The sequence below is a fragment of the Scyliorhinus torazame genome, chromosome 7 (genome assembly GCF_047496885.1).
Source record: "Scyliorhinus torazame isolate Kashiwa2021f chromosome 7, sScyTor2.1, whole genome shotgun sequence".
Classification (NCBI taxonomy): domain Eukaryota; kingdom Metazoa; phylum Chordata; class Chondrichthyes; order Carcharhiniformes; family Scyliorhinidae; genus Scyliorhinus; species Scyliorhinus torazame.
The window spans coordinates 272,812,098-272,828,714 of record NC_092713.1 but is presented as its reverse complement, the minus strand read 5'-3'; the positions used below and the strand labels follow the sequence as shown (position 1 = coordinate 272,828,714).

The 16,617-nt window shown below is 47.2% G+C and overlaps 1 long non-coding RNA gene across 1 annotated transcript in view; it reads left to right on the top strand.

Moving 5' to 3' along the window:
• The window catches only part of LOC140427041 (uncharacterized), a 180,479-nt gene extending 165,082 nt beyond the window's left edge, over positions 1–15,397 (top strand). Inside the window, exons 2-3 of the long non-coding RNA XR_011948369.1 lie at positions 11,295–11,754; positions 15,093–15,397. This is a non-coding gene — a long non-coding RNA (uncharacterized lncRNA). The remainder of the gene's footprint in view (positions 1–11,294; positions 11,755–15,092) is intronic.
• Positions 15,398–16,617: the final 1,220 nt, after the last annotated feature.

Sequence of the window (16,617 nt, the reverse complement as noted above, 5' to 3'; positions counted from 1 at the left end):
TCATGGCCAATCCACCTAACCTGCACATCTTTGGACTGTGGGGAAACTGGAGCACCCAGAGGAAACCCAGATACAAGGAGAATGTGCAAACTCCACACAGTCACCCAAGGCTGGCATCAAACCTGGGCCCCTGGCATTGTAAGGCAACAGTGCTAACCACTATGTCATTGTGCCTCCAGTTTGTTATGTGTCCCAGTTTGTTAAATCTTTCCTGATGTGTATAATTCCTCAGGTATCATTTTAAGCTTTTTTTTGTACATTAAACAGTGCCTCTAAATCTTTACGGTGATCAGGGGGCGAAATTCTCCGGAAACGGCGTGATGTCCGCCGACTGGCGCCCAAAACGGCGCAAATCAGTCGGGCATCACGCCGCCCCAAAGGTGCGGAATGCTCCGCATCTTTGGGGGCCGAGCCCCAACCTTAAGAGGCTAGGCCGACGCGAGACGAATTTCCGCCCCGCCAGCTGGCGGAAAAGGCCTTTGGTGCCCCGCCAGCTGGCGCAGAAGTGACATCTCCGGGCGGCGCATGCGCGGGAGCGTCAGCAGCCGCTGACGGCATTCCCACACATGCGCAGTGGAGGGAGTCTCTTCCGCCTCCGCCATGGTGGAGACCGTGGCGAAGGCGGAAGGAAAAGAGTGCCCCCACGGCACAGGCCCGCCCGCGGATCGGTGCGCCCGATCGCAGGCCAGGCCACCATGGGGGCACCCCCCGGGGCCAGATCACCCCGCGCGCCTCCCCCAGGACCCCGGAGCCCGCCCGCGCCGCCTTGTCCCGCCGGCAAGGTAGGTGGTTTAATCTACGCCGGCGGGACAGGCATTTTAGCAGCGGGACTTCGGCCCATCCGGGCCGGAGAATCACGCGGGGGGGCCCGCCAACCGGCACGGCCCGATTCCCGCCCCCGCCGAATATCCGGTGCCGGAGAATTCGGCAACCGGCGGGGGCGGGATTCACGCCAGGCCCCGGCGATTCTCTGACCCGGCGGGGGGGGGGGGGTCGGAGAATCTCGCCCCAGAACTGTCACTCCAAGTATGGTTTAACCAAGTCAGACAAGTTTAAAATAACTTCCACTGCTTTTCACTTTTATCTGTCTAGAAATCACCCCAGTGTTTTGTTTGCTTTGTTGGCATTTGTTTTTTACTTTTGCAACCCGAAGCCTACACTGTCTCAGGTTCTGGGGCTTGAGGTTTGCTGCTTCCTTTGTCTATTAAATTACTTTTGGTTTGGTTTTCGAAGTGTCTGTGAACACATGATCCCCATGAAGAAAATAAAAACTCTTGAACCTCAAATTAAAATGTCAGGAATATTCAATACACATTTTGCCCAAAGTTGTGTCTCTCCGCTAGTTGCTAGATGGAACTGTCCTGAATGTCTCTGTTGCTCCTCCAGACGTTTGCATTTGCTCTCGTCCTGGCCAGCGACAACGAACACCAAAAAAATATCACCTATAACAAATGAATATGGATGCTTTATGATAAAGTGTTGAGTCTGCAAGTCTGTTCAAAGTCATGTGGTTGAGCAGATCGTCAGAGGAAATAATGTGCAACAAATTGATGATGCAATCGTTTCATCATTAAAGGGCAGTGTCCTGAATTGACTCTATGTGGTTTTGCAGATCTGTTGAGGCCTGCTGCTGCATCTTTCAGCAAGCTATAAATAAATTAAATTAAGTGAGAAACATTATTCTCACAAGCCCAAGGCTGTTTAAAAACAAAACAGAAGCATGTTTTTCCTTCTGTGTTGATATATGGTGTGGCAGTCTGGATTTATTGGCTTGATCCCACCCGTGGAATGGTAAAATGCGAACTTTCCTGCTGCCTACCTACCCGGCTCGACCTATCTCACATTTTACGGGGGGAGGGGGGGGGTGCATTGGAGGTGTCAGGTGGCACCACTTGCACTTGAGCCAAGTAGGCCCCATAGTTGCAGATTAATGGCCATGTTATATCTCATGTCTCAGTGATGTTGATTAAGCATGTGAGGTCATTAAACCACTTCCTCCACTGCATCGAGGTCCTTGGGGTTAGTCTGCTGGAATTGGCTGCATTGGCTACCTGTGTTTGGAAGGCCTCCTGGTACCTCCTCCTGCACCAAGACCTTCAGCAAGAATCTTCGGACACACTCTCTGGCCTGTTGCACAATTCCTATAGCTTCTTCCTGGTCTCCTACTCTTTTACTGGTTTCAGCCCTCGCTACAGCCAGAGTGCACCTTGCCTTTATTCGTGCAATCTAACTTTAAGTGGTGCTAGCCTTGCATGGATAAGGGACCCCTGCTGAAGAATACAGCCTCTCAACAGTTCTGAGCTGCACACCACCAGGCAGCATAACGTTTGCATGCTGCCTGATTCACCTAGAACAGGTGTGGATTTATCACATAACAGGTTCCCAGAACCCGATTTCGAGCCTTATCAATTTGGTCCCCCTTAATTCCAGATTGTAAACTTGAAGCTTTCCTATTTCTGCTGCCTACCACACCCGCTTTACATTTGCAGTCAGTCAGCAGTTGCTGTATTTTCAATGCACATATATCCACCTGGCAGCCACCACACAGTAAAATGGTTCCCAGAGTGTGTAGTTGAAAATATCTAGGCTGGATTCTCCGTCAGCGGGATCCTCCGTTTCACCAGCAGCACACTTATGCCGTGGATTTTCCGACGGTATGGGGGTGCCCACAATGGGAAACCCCATTGGCCGGCTGGGGCGCGCCGCACCAGAAAACGGGTGCGGCAGAACGGAGCATCCCGCACATTTTAACGGGTATTTCCTCAGATTTACAACGAAGCAGATTATTTCAGAAAATATTGCCATCGTCATGAGGAAATTAGAATTCTCAAAAAAATGGCATGTGCATTCCAAACCATCATTGCAGAATTAATACTGTACGATTTACCCAGCTTGTGACTTGAAGTCCTAATTTGTAAAAGTCTTTTTTTTCCTTTATTCGCTCATTCGTTCACTGGATTATTGGTCCAGTGACAAGACCACTACGCCACCGCTTCCTCCTGTTAATTAAGGGGTAATTTTTTAGAAAAAGAATAAGGGAGCAGTTAAAACGAGGAGGTACTATTTCCATCAGATTTTCCTGCTAAACTTCAGTGGGAGCTGCATTAATAAATACAAATCACGGCCCCATGAAATACATGTAACCCTAAGGCTTAATTCTGAATTTGGGCACCAGTTGTGACCACCCCTTGAGGCAAGGCTATTGAAAGCCAACTAGGCCTATAATCAATTTTAAAACTTTCTGAAGTGTGGCCAGGAAGAACAGGAATACTCCATGTGCTACAAGACAGCCTGGCCTCTACCACCCTGAGCTCCCACCCAGATAAGATAACTTCCTTCCCAAACTCACTTTGCTACCACATGGCAGGCGGCCTCCAGATGGCGTGATGTTTGTTCCCCGCCCCTCAATAAACAGTTGCCGCAATCAGCCCAACCCAGGCGAGCAGCTGACTCGTGATAATCAAGTGAGGTCAGAGAGTTAAAATCTAACCACTCTGTTAGAATCATAGAATCCCTACAGTGCAAAAGGAGGCCATTCAGCCCATCAAGTAACCCACCTAACCTTTGGACACTGAGGGGCAATTTAGTACGGCCAATCCATCTGCATATCTTTGCACTGTGGGAGGAAACCGGAGCACCCGAAGGAAACACGAGAAGAAAGTGCAAACTCCACACAGACAGTCACCCGAGGTCAGAATTGAACCCGGGTCCCTGGTGCGGTGAGGCAGCAGTGCAAACCACTGTGCTGCCCACATTGTCCGCTTCCAACACCTTTCTTTCACCAACAGCATACTTGTTGCCAAAGTGAACAACTTCATGTTTTCCCACTTTATACTCCATCTGCCAGATTTTTGCCCAGTTGCTCAACCTATTTCCATCTGCAAACTGCTTATGTCCTCTTCACAACATGCATTCCTACCTATCTTTTTTGTCATCTGCAAATTTAGCTCCCATGCCTTCGTTCTCCTCATCTAAGTCTTGATGTAAATTGTAAAATGTTGAGGTCCCAGCACAGGACCCTATGGACTCCATTCATTACAACCTGACAAACAGAATAAGACTCATTAATGCATACTCTCTTTCATACCAGTTGGCCAAACTTCTATTCATGTAAGTATGTTACCCCCTACCTATACCATAAGCTTGTACTTTCTACTTGATGTGGCAACTTATCAAACTAATTCTGGAAATCCAAGTACAGCACATCTACGGGTTCCCCTTTATTGACAGTACATGTTACTCCTTCAAAGAACTCTAATAAATTGGTTAAATGTTATTTCCCTTTCAGAAAAAATCATGCTGGCTCTTAGTTATTTCTATGTGCCCAACATTCACCAATTAATGATCGATTCTAGCATCTTCCCCACGACAGATGTCAGGCTAACTGGCCTATACTTTACTGTCTTTTGCCCCCTTCTCTTGAATAAAGGGGTTATATTTGCCACTTTCCAGTCTGATGAACCTTTCCAGAATCTGGAAAACTTTGGAAAAGACATCCATTTGAAGGGCCTGTTCTGTGCTGTATTTTCTATGTTCTATATTGCTTCTGTTTGTTCTTAATCATTATTCATAAAGCTACTGGCCATGCCACAGACAAAATTGGGGGAACAGGACAATGGAGCTTTGAAATATTTATGCTTTGTAAACATTGAACAGAAATGTGACAATGTAACACCCTTGCTCAACTATAAATACTTTTCTTACTTTTTTTGCTGCTCTTTTGGCTTCAGCAGAGCTAAGGTTAGGCAATTCATTCCCCTGGTCTAACTGCTCAAATGCTTTTAATTGATGTCCTCAGGGTTTTGGAACCTGTGATAGCCCTGTCAAAGGCACTTGCACCTGTGTAGGGGCAGATTTGGTCACCGGGGTGGGAGGGATCATCTAGGGCGCTGACGGAAGGGGAAGCAAGGGGCCATGAGCACTTGGAGCAGAGTGCTAAACCTTGATGTTCCTTTTCTTCACATTCCCCTTCATGATCCAAATTGATTTCCCGGGCTATCTTTTCCTTCAAGGAGACGAAGGTGAGGCCTATGGGTGTGAGCTGTGGATCATTTTGAGAGGGTGCAAGGAAAACCTTTGCACAGGGTCACTATGAGAGATGGGTTTGACATATCAATGAGATGAGTATGATAGTGGTTTGTCAGATGGAGATGTTTAAAAAGTGCTTGAATAAAGATAAATGCACGGCTTGTTAATTTGAAGAGTGATATGTAAGAGAAGGTTCGGAAAGGTAGAGCGAAGGGGTTTGTACGAGAATATGTCATGCTCCTCACCTTTCCTATGCCGATCAGCTCACTTTAACAGCAATGTATCTCAAGATGAGGCACCCACATTCCTGCTGCTGACATCCCCGGCCACTTCCAACTGTGCCTGTTGGTTGCCTTTCATATAGTAATAATAGTATAATCTTTATTATTCATCTGTTCAAGAGGTACAAAATATCCCTGCAGGACCTTAGAACCCAAATCAATATTTCCAGAGACCCACTCAGAAAGCATTCTGCTGCATTTCCATGTGGTGCCTTCATTGGAGCAGGTGCCCATTCTGGATCTGTCAAACCACTTTTATCATCCTTCAATTCTGACCCTCAAAGGAACTGCGTAAATCAAAATCAAATGAGACTGCTGCGGGTCATCATCGCACCTCCCCACTCTAATTGGTCGGGACGCGCAGAAATCAGGTGCAAACACAATGCCGAGTTAAAAGGTGACTGACAAATGCGTTGTTGAAACGTCTGGATTCTCAATATGCTGCCAGCCTCCCCCATTGTGAGTGAGTCTGAAAGTTAAAATACTACCCAGTTAATCTCAGACCCTTTTCCTTCTGATTTGTACCCAAAACAAAGGCATTCCGTGGGCACATGTCAATGAAAAATAGCATTGTATTCCATTTCATCTGCCCCAGGCTCGGATATGATTTACTATTGTACAGTGCCCTATTGCCAAGTTTGTGGAAGACAATAAAATTGGTGAGAAGACATAAAAGAGTTTACAGAAGGCTATAGACAGATTAGGTGAGTGGGCAAAAACTTGGCAGATGGAATATAAGGTAGGAAAACATGAAATTATGCATTTTGGCAGGAAGAATAAACGAGATTATAGACTCATAGAGAGTGTAATATTTAAATAGAGACAGACTGCAGAAAGCTGCAGCGCGGGAGAGATGTGGGGATCCCTGCGCATAAATCACAAAACTATCATTTAAGTTCATCAGATAATAGGGAAGGCAAATTAAATTTTGGCCTTTACTTCAAAGGGAATGGACTATAAAAATAGGAAGTCTTGCTAAAACTATACAAGGCACTAGTTAGGCCGCACATGGAATGCTGTGAACAGCTTTGTTCCCCTTAGCCAAGGAAAGTTATACTGGCACTCAAGGCAGCCCAGAGAAGGTTCACGGGGTTGATCTCAGGTATGGAAAAGGTTCTTATGGGAAAGGTTGAGTAGGTTGGGCCTGTACTCATTGGGTTCAGAAGAATGAGAGACAACATTTTTGAGACATATAGGATTCTCAGGGTAGATGCTGACAGGCTGTTTCAACTTGTGGGTGAGTCTCGGACAAGAGGGTATAACTTCAGAATAAGGTGTTGCCCATTTAAGACAGTGGGCGGGATTCTCCCCTACCCGGAGGGGCGGGGGGTTCCGGCGTAATGGAGTGGCGGGAACCACTCCGGCGTCGGGCCGCCCCAAAGGTGCAAGCCCTCACCTTGAGGGGCTAGGCCCGCGCCGGAGTGGTTTGCACTCCACCGGCTGGCGGGAAAGACCTTTGGTGCCATGCCAGCCGGGGCCGAAATGTCTTCGCCGGGTGACGCGGGTCAGCGCATGCGCGGGAGCGTCAGTGGCTGCTGACGTCATCCCCACGCCATGCGCAGGGGAGGGGGTCTCTTCCGCCTCTGCCATAGTGAAGACCATGGCGAAGGTGGAAGAAAAAGAATGCCAACACAGCACAGGCCCGCCCGCGGATCGGTGGGCCCTGATCACGGGCCTGGCCACCGTGGGGGCACCCCCCAGGGCCAGATCGCCCCGCGCCCCCCCCCCAGGACCCCAGAGCCTGCCCGCGCCCCCTTGTCCCGCCGTTCAAAAGGTGGCTTAATCCACACTGGCGGGACAGGCATTCCAGCAGCGGGAATTCGTCCCATCGTGTGCCGGAGAATCGCCGGGGGTGGGCACGTCGACTGGCGTGGTGCGATTCCCGCCCCCGCCGAATCTCTGGTGGCGGAGACTTCGGGACACGGCGGGGACGGGTTTCACGCCAGCCCCTGGCAATTCTCCAACCCTGCGTGGGGTCGGAGAATTCCGCCCAGAGTTGAGGAGGAATTTCTTGTCTCAGAAGATAGTGAATCTGAGGAATTCTTTACCGCAGAGGGCTCTAGAGGCTGGGTTGTTAAATATGTTCAAGGCTGAGATAGACAGATTTCCAATCAGTAAGGGAATCAAGGGTTATGGGGATAAGGTGGGAATGTGGAGTTGTGGATTATCACATCAGATCAGTCATGATCTCATTGGTGGAGCAGACAGAATGGGCCGAATGGCCTACATCTGCTCCTACGTCTTATGGTCTTATAGAACATAGAACATAGAACGATACAGCGCAGTACAGGCCCTTCGGCCCACGATGTTGCACCAAAACAAAAGCCATCTAACCTACACTATGCCGTTATCAACCATATGCTTATCCAATAAACTTTTAAATGCCCTCAATGTTGGCGAGTTCACTACTGTTGCAGGTAGGGCATTCCACGGCCTCACCACTCTTTGCGTAAAGAACCTATCTCTGACCTCTGTCCTATATCTATTACCCCTCAGTTTAAAGCTATGTCCCCTCGTGCTAGCCATTTCCATTCGCGGGAGAAGGCTCTCACTGTCCACCCTATCTAACCCCCTGATCATTTTGTATGCCTCTATTAAGTCTCCTCTTAACCTTCTTCTCTCTAACGAAAACAACCTCAAGTCCATCAGCCTTTCCTCATAAGATTTTCCCTCCATACCAGGCAACATCCTGGTAAATCTCCTCTGCACCCGCTCCAAAGCTTCCACGTCCTTCCTATAATGCGGTGACCAGAACTGTACGCAATACTCCAAATGCGGCCGTACCAGAGTTTTGTACAGCTGCAACATGACCTCGTGACTCCGGAACTCAATCCCTCTACCAATAAAGGCCAACACTCCATAGGCCTTCTTCACAGCCCTATCAACCTGGGTGGCAACTTTCAGGGATCTATGTACATGGACACCTAGATCCCTCTGCTCATCCACACTTCCAAGAACTTTACCATTAGCCAAATATTCCGCATTCCTGTTATTCCTTCCAAAGTGAATCACCTCACACTTCTCTACATTAAACTCCATTTGCCACCTCTCAGCCCAGCTCTGCAGCTTATCTATGTCCCTCTGTAACCTGCTACATCCCTCCGCACTGTCGACAACACCACCGACTTTAGTGTCGTCTGCAAATTTACTCACCCACCCTCCTGCGCCCTCCTCTAGGTCATTGATAAAAATGACAAACAGCAACGGCCCCAGAACAGATCCTTGTGGTACGCCACTTGTAACTGAACTCCATTCTGAACATTTCCCATCAACCACCACCCTCTGTCTTCTTTCAGCTAGCCAATTTCTGATCCACATCTCTAAATCACCCTCAATCCCCAGCCTCCGTATTTTCTGCAATAGCCTACCGTGGGGAACCTTATCAAACGCTTTACTGAAATCCGTATACACCACATCAACTGCTCTACCCTCGTCTACCTGTTCAGTCACCTTCTCAAAGAACTCGATAAGGTTTGTGAGATATGACCTACCCTTCACAAAGCCATGCTGACTATCCCTGATCATATTATTCCTATCTAGATGATTATAAATCTTGTCTCTTATAATCCCCTCCAAGACTTTACCCACAGCAGACGTGAGGCTCACCGGTCTATAGTTGCCGGCGTTGTCTCTATTCCCCTTTTTGAACAAAGGGACCACATTTGCTATCCTCCAGTCAAAACAACAAAAGAACAAAGAAATGTACAGCACAGGAACAGGCCCTTCGGCCCTCCAAGCCTGTGCCAACCATGCTGCCCGACTAAACTACAATCTTCTACACTTCCTGGGTCCGTATCCCTCTATTCCCATCCTATTCATGTATTTGTCAAGATGCCCCTTAAATGTCACTATCGTCCCTGCTTCCACCACCTCCTCCGGTAGCGAGTTCCAGGGACCCACTACCCTCTGCGTAAAAAACTTGCCTCGTACATCTACTCAAAACCTTGACCCTCTCACCTTAAACCTATGCCCCCTAGCAAGTGACCCCTCTACCCTGGGGAAAAGCCTCTGACTATCCACTCTGTCTATGCCCCTCATAATTTTGTAGACCTCTATCAGGTCTCCCCTCAACCTCCTTCGTTCCAGTGAGAACAAACCGAGTTTATTCAACCGCTCCTCATAGCTAATGCCCTCCATACCAGGCAACATTCTGGTAAATCTCTTCTGCACCCTCTCTAAAGCCTCCACATCCTTCTGGTAGTGTGGCGACCAGACTTGAACACAATACTCCAAGTATACTCCTCTGGCACTATTCCTGTAGCCAATGATGTCATAAAAATCAAAGCCAAAGGCCCAGCAATCTCTTCCCTGGCTTCCCAGAGAATCCTAGGATAAATCCCATCAGGCCCCGGGGACTTATCTATTTTCAGCCTGTCCAGAATTGCCAACACCTCTTCCCTACGTACCTCAATGCCATCTATTCTAATAGCCTGGGTCTCAGCATTCTCCTCCACAACATTCTCTTTTTCCTGAGTGAATACTGACAAAAAATATTCATTTAGTATCTCGCCTATCTCTTCAGACTCCACACACAACTTCCCATCCCTGTCCTTGACTGGCCCTACTCTTACCCTAGTCATTCTTTTATTCCTGACATACCTATAGAAAGCTTTTGGGTTTTCCTTGATCCTACCTGCCAAATACTTCTCATGTCCCCTCCTTGCACGTCTTAGCTCTCTCTTTAGATCCTTCCTCGCTACCTTGTAACTATCAATCGCCCCAACTGAAACTTCACACCTCATCTTCACATAGGCCTCCTTCTTCCTCTTAACAAAAGATTCCACTTCTTTGGTAAACCACGGTTCCCTCGCTCGACGCCTTCCTCCCTGCCTGACCGGTACTTTTTTATCAAGAACACGCAGTAGCTGTTCCTTGAACAAGCTCCACTTATCCAGTGTGCCCAACACTTGCAGCCTACTTCTCCAACCTATCCCCCCCCAAGTCATGTCTAATGGCATCATAATTGCCCTTCCCCCAGCTATAACTCTTGCCCTGCGGTGTATACTTATCCCTTTCCATCACTTACGTAAACGTCACCGAATTGTGGTCACTGTCCCCAAAGTGCTCTCCTACCTCCAAATCCAACACCTGGCCTGGTTCATTACCCAAAACCAAATCCAATGTGGCCTCGCCTCTTGTTGGCCTGTCAACATATTGTGTCAGGAAACCCTCCTGCACACATTGTACAAAAAACGACCCATCTAATGTACTCGAACTATATCTTTTCCAGTCAATATTTGGAAAGTTAAAGTCTCCCATAATAACTACCCTGTTACTTTCGCTCTTATCCAGAATCATCTTCGCCATCCTTTCCTCTACATCCCTAGAACTATTTGGAGGCCTATAGAAAACTCCCAACAGGGTGACCTCTCCTTTCCTGTTTCTAACCTCAGCCCATACTACCTCGGAAGAAGTGTCCCCATCTAGCATCCTCTCCGCCACCGTAATACTGCTCTTGACTAGCAGCGCCACACCTCCCCCTCTTTTGCCTCCTTCTCTGAGCTTACTAAAACACCTAAACCCCGGAACCTGCAACATCCATTCCTGTCCCTGCTCTATCCATGTCTCCGAAATGGCCACAACATCGAAGTCTGTCCTTGTAACTAACAGTGAAAACGGAGGTATAGTGAGACAGGAAAGGACAATGTGCTAATCCACTGTTAACTCAATTATTCATATTCAATGGGTAGATAAATTGACCTTCTTGCAAATATTAACCAATATCAATTCTTAACCAAGTCTACCCCCGAGCAAACGCTCAAGAAGCTATAACTAGAGGCTTTAAATCAGTGGTCAAATAGATAATGAATGCATTCTGTGTGATATTAGAACTTTTTGATGCTTGAGCTCTTGACTGTGAACATACCAACTAGTGTTCTTAGTTCTTATTGAATTTTTGTTGTACTGTTAAATGGAGCCAGACTCCACAAACAAAAAGGAGAAAAGTAAAACATGGCTGACTAATAATATATCTTTCCACTCTAGGTTCACAACTTTGCTACACTGATGCCTACAGAGGGGACAGTCTCAGTCCTGGACTTAGCTATGGCCACTATTAATACAATTCGCAAGTTCTCTCAACACACAACACATCTTGGCAGAGAACTGCAAACTCTGTCAGAGTTTCATCCACCCTGAGATTAACTGTTTCATCGTTGTAAAGTACTTCATGCAGCAGCCTGACTGAAAATTGGTCGCAAACCACCTTGAGCTGGCAAGACTGAAATACAGCCAAGTATTGGAACTCAGAACTTCAATCTCCCTTTGGAAGCCCAGTGCTGTACTGCTGGGAGTAATTGGAACTTGGAAGCAGGTTGGCCACAAGTAGAAATTTAAATAAAAATGAAAAACTGCAACAAGCTGTTTGGTGATTGCAAAAGGAAATACTAATGAGCCACCCCTCACTCCACTGTCTTTACGTCAGAACAAGGAAAATAGTTTGAATGTAAGTTTGCACTAAATACTGTACCAAGTAGTTAGAGAATGCTGGATTGATATCACCAAAACTGAATATAGTTGTAAATTTTCAATAAAAACATCAACTAACCTAGTCAGAAAATACCAGTAAGCAGGAGGAAAATATTATTTTCTGTTTGCAACAAATGCATTCTTGGACCCCCCACCGGGTCGGAGAATCGCCGGGGGCTGGTGAGAATCCCGCCACCGCCATGTCCCGAATTCTCCGCCACCAGAGATTCGGCGGGGGCGGGAATCGCACCGCGCCGGTCGGCGGGCCCACACCCGGCGATTCTCCGACCCGCAATGGGCCGAAGTCCCTCCGCTGTCAACCCTCTCCCACCGGCGTGGATTGAACCACCTTTTGAATGACGGGACAAGGCGGCGCGGGCAGGCTCTGGGGTCCTGGGGTGGGCGCGGGGCGATCTGGCCCCAGGGGGTGCCCCACAGTGGGCTGGCCCGCGATCGTGGCCCACCGATCCGTGGGCGGGCCTGTGCCATGGGGGCACTCTTTTTCTTCCGCCTTTGCCATGGTCTTCACTATGGCGGAGGCGGAAGAGACCCTCTCCACTGCGCATGCGCGGGGATGATGTCAGCAGCCGCTGACGCTCCCGCGCATTCGTCGCCCGGCGAAGACCTTTAGGCGCCGGCTGGCATGGCGCCAAATGCCTTTCCCGCCAGCCGGCGGAGCGGAAACCACTCCGGCTCGGGCCTAGCCCCTCAAGGTGAGGGCTTGGCCCCTAAAGGTGCGGAGACTTTCGCACCTTTGGGGCGGCCCGACGCCAGAGTGGTTTCCGCCACTCCAATACGCCGGAATCCCCCGCCCCACCGAGTAGGGGAGAATCCCGCCCATGTTTTATCAAAGCTGTCTGGTTTATTAGTGTGAAGAAAATTGTTCTAAAATGTAGGGATGAAGGGTCAGCATTAATATGTACTGGAGTAATAAAGCACAAAGAAAAGTGGTTCAAAAAGTCCGTGGTTCAATTACAAATCTTAAAACAATTAAAAGAGGACACATTTAATGCATGACTTGATGTGTGTCAGTGAAGGAAAATTCCCTGCTTTGCCCCGAGAGGTTTGCTGTCAATGGAGAAGGAGCTATTTGCTTTATCACAGAATCACATATTTTCAGCCCAGAGGAGTGAGTCTGTGCCAATGCCAGCTCTCCAACTAAAGCTGTGTATTGTCTTTTCATTGCCCTGCTCTTTCTCTTTATCCTTGCTAATCATTACTTTTCAAAAACCTATTAAATTTCTACTTCAATCATTTAATATTCTGTTTCAAATGCAAAACATTCCATGTTCTTCACAATCTGAACAACGTTCTTCCATATTTCTTCTTCATTCTGCCCATGATGATCCTCAGGCTATGCTGCCTTTTTATGCACTCACTATTATGTGGAAACCCTCTTTCACTACACTTCATAGCTTTGCGAACCTAATACCGTAGATTTCACGTTATTCTTCTCTGAACCAGTGAAGAAGTCCTGACCTTTGAGCTTTTCTCCATAAATGCCCCATATATGTTATTCTAATACATCTTTACTATACCCTTTCCCTGGCTCCAAATATAATACATGTAACATAATTGCTCATAACTTCCTGGTTCTCCAGCGTCGCATTTAGGGGGTACCCCAATGATGCACTGGGGAATCTCTCTAGGAAGTTCCCATGTAAGGGTTTACCAGACAATTGCCCAGAAGTGCTAAATTCCTCAGGACAATTGTGCTGGGTTGAGAACCATCCGACAAAAGCGATTCAAATCGTAAACTGCAGATGGTTCTGATAGTTTTACCCTGATAGTTACTCTGAAAGAAGTAGAGGAAAAAAAACACTTCTAACTCCAGAGTAACTATTGAACCACCTGGACCCAGCCTCGCACAGAAAAACCCTCACAAACACAAGACTCCCCCAGGGAAGCCACCACACCCCACTCCCACCGATTCAACCCCCCCCCCCACCCAATCAAAACCCCATTCCCCATTCCAAACAGCCCCCCCCCCCCCGCTCCCCTATGATCAACATGCCTCCTCCCCCTGGTCCAACCTGCCCCCCTCCAATCTGAACTCACTCCCCTGCAGTCCAACCGCACCCCGTCCCCTCATGACAGACCCCCATACCCCACTCCAGTCTGCCCCATCCTGACCCTCTCCCTCAAGTCCGTCCCCTTTCTGACTGGTCTGCCCCATCCCTACCTCGGGTCTGCCCTGCCACCACCCCCCTATGACCGGTCCAAACCCCTCCTCTCCACCCAAGGTTATCCTCCCATTTCCCGGTCTGCCCCCCAATTGCCTGCAGAATTTACCTTTGAAACGTACCTGCTCCCTTTAAATTTTCAGTCTCGCAGAGGCAGGAGACATCGGGGACATTTCTTTGGTAAGTTAATGTTTTATATTATTCGTGTTTAGCATTTATAAATATGTTTAAAATGCAAATAAAATGAAAGGAAAATATATTTTTATTCTTATTAAACTTTGGTTTGTCATGCGGCTGTTAATTCCATTAAAAAGGATACTTTATCATATAAAGTGAGTTTGGAGTCACAGAAGGTGAAATGATAAGTTATTTTTAACCTCGCCTTGTGTTGATGAAGTTAATTCTGTTAAATTAACTGTAATGGATAGAATGCGGTGATCTTCGTAACCGAATACGATTGTCCACCGAAGATACTCCGTGTTACTGGTTACAGATTCTGTGGGCTGATGAGCCCGATCCTAGAGCCACATCGTCAATCACTCATTTGACAGGAGTTTCCAAAAGGTGGGATTGGTTCTTGGATGGATGCTAAGTCACGGATATTCCTTTCTCAGGCTCCTTTTTCGGGGCCTCCTCTTGTCTCTGGGCATTCTCGAAGAATTGTGACCCTTCAATCTGGAGGTTCCTCCAAGTAGGTTTCTTCTGAGCAGAGGTCTCCCAGGCATTGACATGTATGTTCCATTTCTTGAGGTAAGCCTAAAAAGTGTCTTTGAAGAGTGTTCGTTGTCACCCCTTGTTCGGATCGTTTCTTGAGCTGGGTGAAGATTTGCTTTGGTAGTCAGGGCTCTGACATCCTAAGCATATGGGCCAGCCCAGCGGATTTGGTTTTGAATGATTATGACCTCGATACTGGTGCTATTGACTCCTTCAAGGACACAACCGTTAGCACGCCTGTCGTCCCAGCTGATGCAGAGCTAAAGTACATTTGGATTTTGCGATGTATTTTAAGCTGTGTTGTTTAACAATCTCCTTACAAGCCTCAGTGATTACTTCAAATGCTTTAACAAAGTTTAATGCCTTATTTGACATATACAAACCTTCTGTAAGCTAATGTGAGCTACCTCTCTGACAGGTATTGCAGCGAATCAATTACGAAGAGTGTACTGACAAAGGACATCCCAAAATGATGCCAGAGGAGATATGTGCCAGGATACTGCGCTTCTGTTGCTTTCAGACTTTGCATTTGTAACATTAACAATTGACATGTCAAAACCCTCCCCTCTTCCGTCCCGCCCCTCTTCCTTCCCTCCCCTTTACAAATAGACAGGACCATTGTGTTTTTGTGGAAAAATATATTTTATTGATCGTTGTGTTTAAATGAGAAAATATACTTTATTACAAGAAATTTGTAAAAGTCAAGGTAGATTCATGTAATTGTTCAGCTGATAAAGTTGCACATTAAGTTAAATGTTAACTAGTTTCAAAGTTTTGAATTTATAAAATTATTTTTGTCAATAAATGTTTTACATTAAACTTTACAAGCTTTCACAAATGTCTTATGGAAACACCAAAGCACATTTAATTCTAAGATAATAATAAATGAATAAGATAATTGAAGTAAATAAGGCAGAAACATATTTAACACGGGTAACATGGTGGCATGCTAGTTAGCACTGTTGCCTCACAACACCAGGGACCCATGTTCAATTTTGACCTTGGGAGACTGTGTGGTGTTTGTACATTCTCCCTGTCTTTGCATAGGTTTCTTAGAACCATGAAATAGAACCATCGATTCATTACAGTGCAGATGAAGGCCATTCGGCCCGTCAAAGAGTATCATACCTAGGTCTACTACCCCGACCTATCCCCGGAACCTAACCTGTACATCCCTGAAGACTAAGGCAAAACTTAGCATGGTCAATCCACCTAACCTGCACATCTTTGGACTGTGGGAGGAAACGAGAGCACCTGGAGGAAACCCACCCAGATATGGGGAGAATGTACAAAGCTCAAACATCACCCAAGGCCGGAATTGAACCCTGTGTCTGGTGCTGGAGTCAGAAGTGCTAACCATTGTGCCGCCGTGCCACCGCTGTTTCCTCTGGGTGCTTCGGTTTCCTCCCACAGTCAAATGGGGGCAGGGCTGCACTCCTCCTGCGGCGCGCTGGAACCTGCGCAGACCGGGGCATTGGAGGCTCGAGCTGTCACAGGGAAAAGAAGGTTGGACACATCATCCAAGTGCAGGTAAGTGCACAGTTTTCTCTATTAAAACGGGTGGCCTGTGCTTTCCCGCTGCTAGCCGAGAGTTACGGTCCATTATTTTTATCAGGCAACCTGTAATGGTAGGTTTTCTGAGGGTAGAGTTAAATCTTGGCTGTTCAGTGTTCTCTGGCCGCTAGAAGTGCTTTGTGAAAGTAAGTGGATGTGGCCTGGTTTAAATTCATGATTTAAGAATCCGAGACCTCATGCAGAGATGTCTATTTCTACATTACACAGCTAAAGATCCCAGAGCAGCCATTTAAATCACATAGCATGATCTTGGTCTGAGTTGGGACCAGTTCGCTCCAACACCAGATATTCTGCTCTACTGCTCTGATTAGTCAGGTTACTCTCGGTCTGCGGCCCAGAGACTGCCCAGCAATTTAATTGGGCCTAAT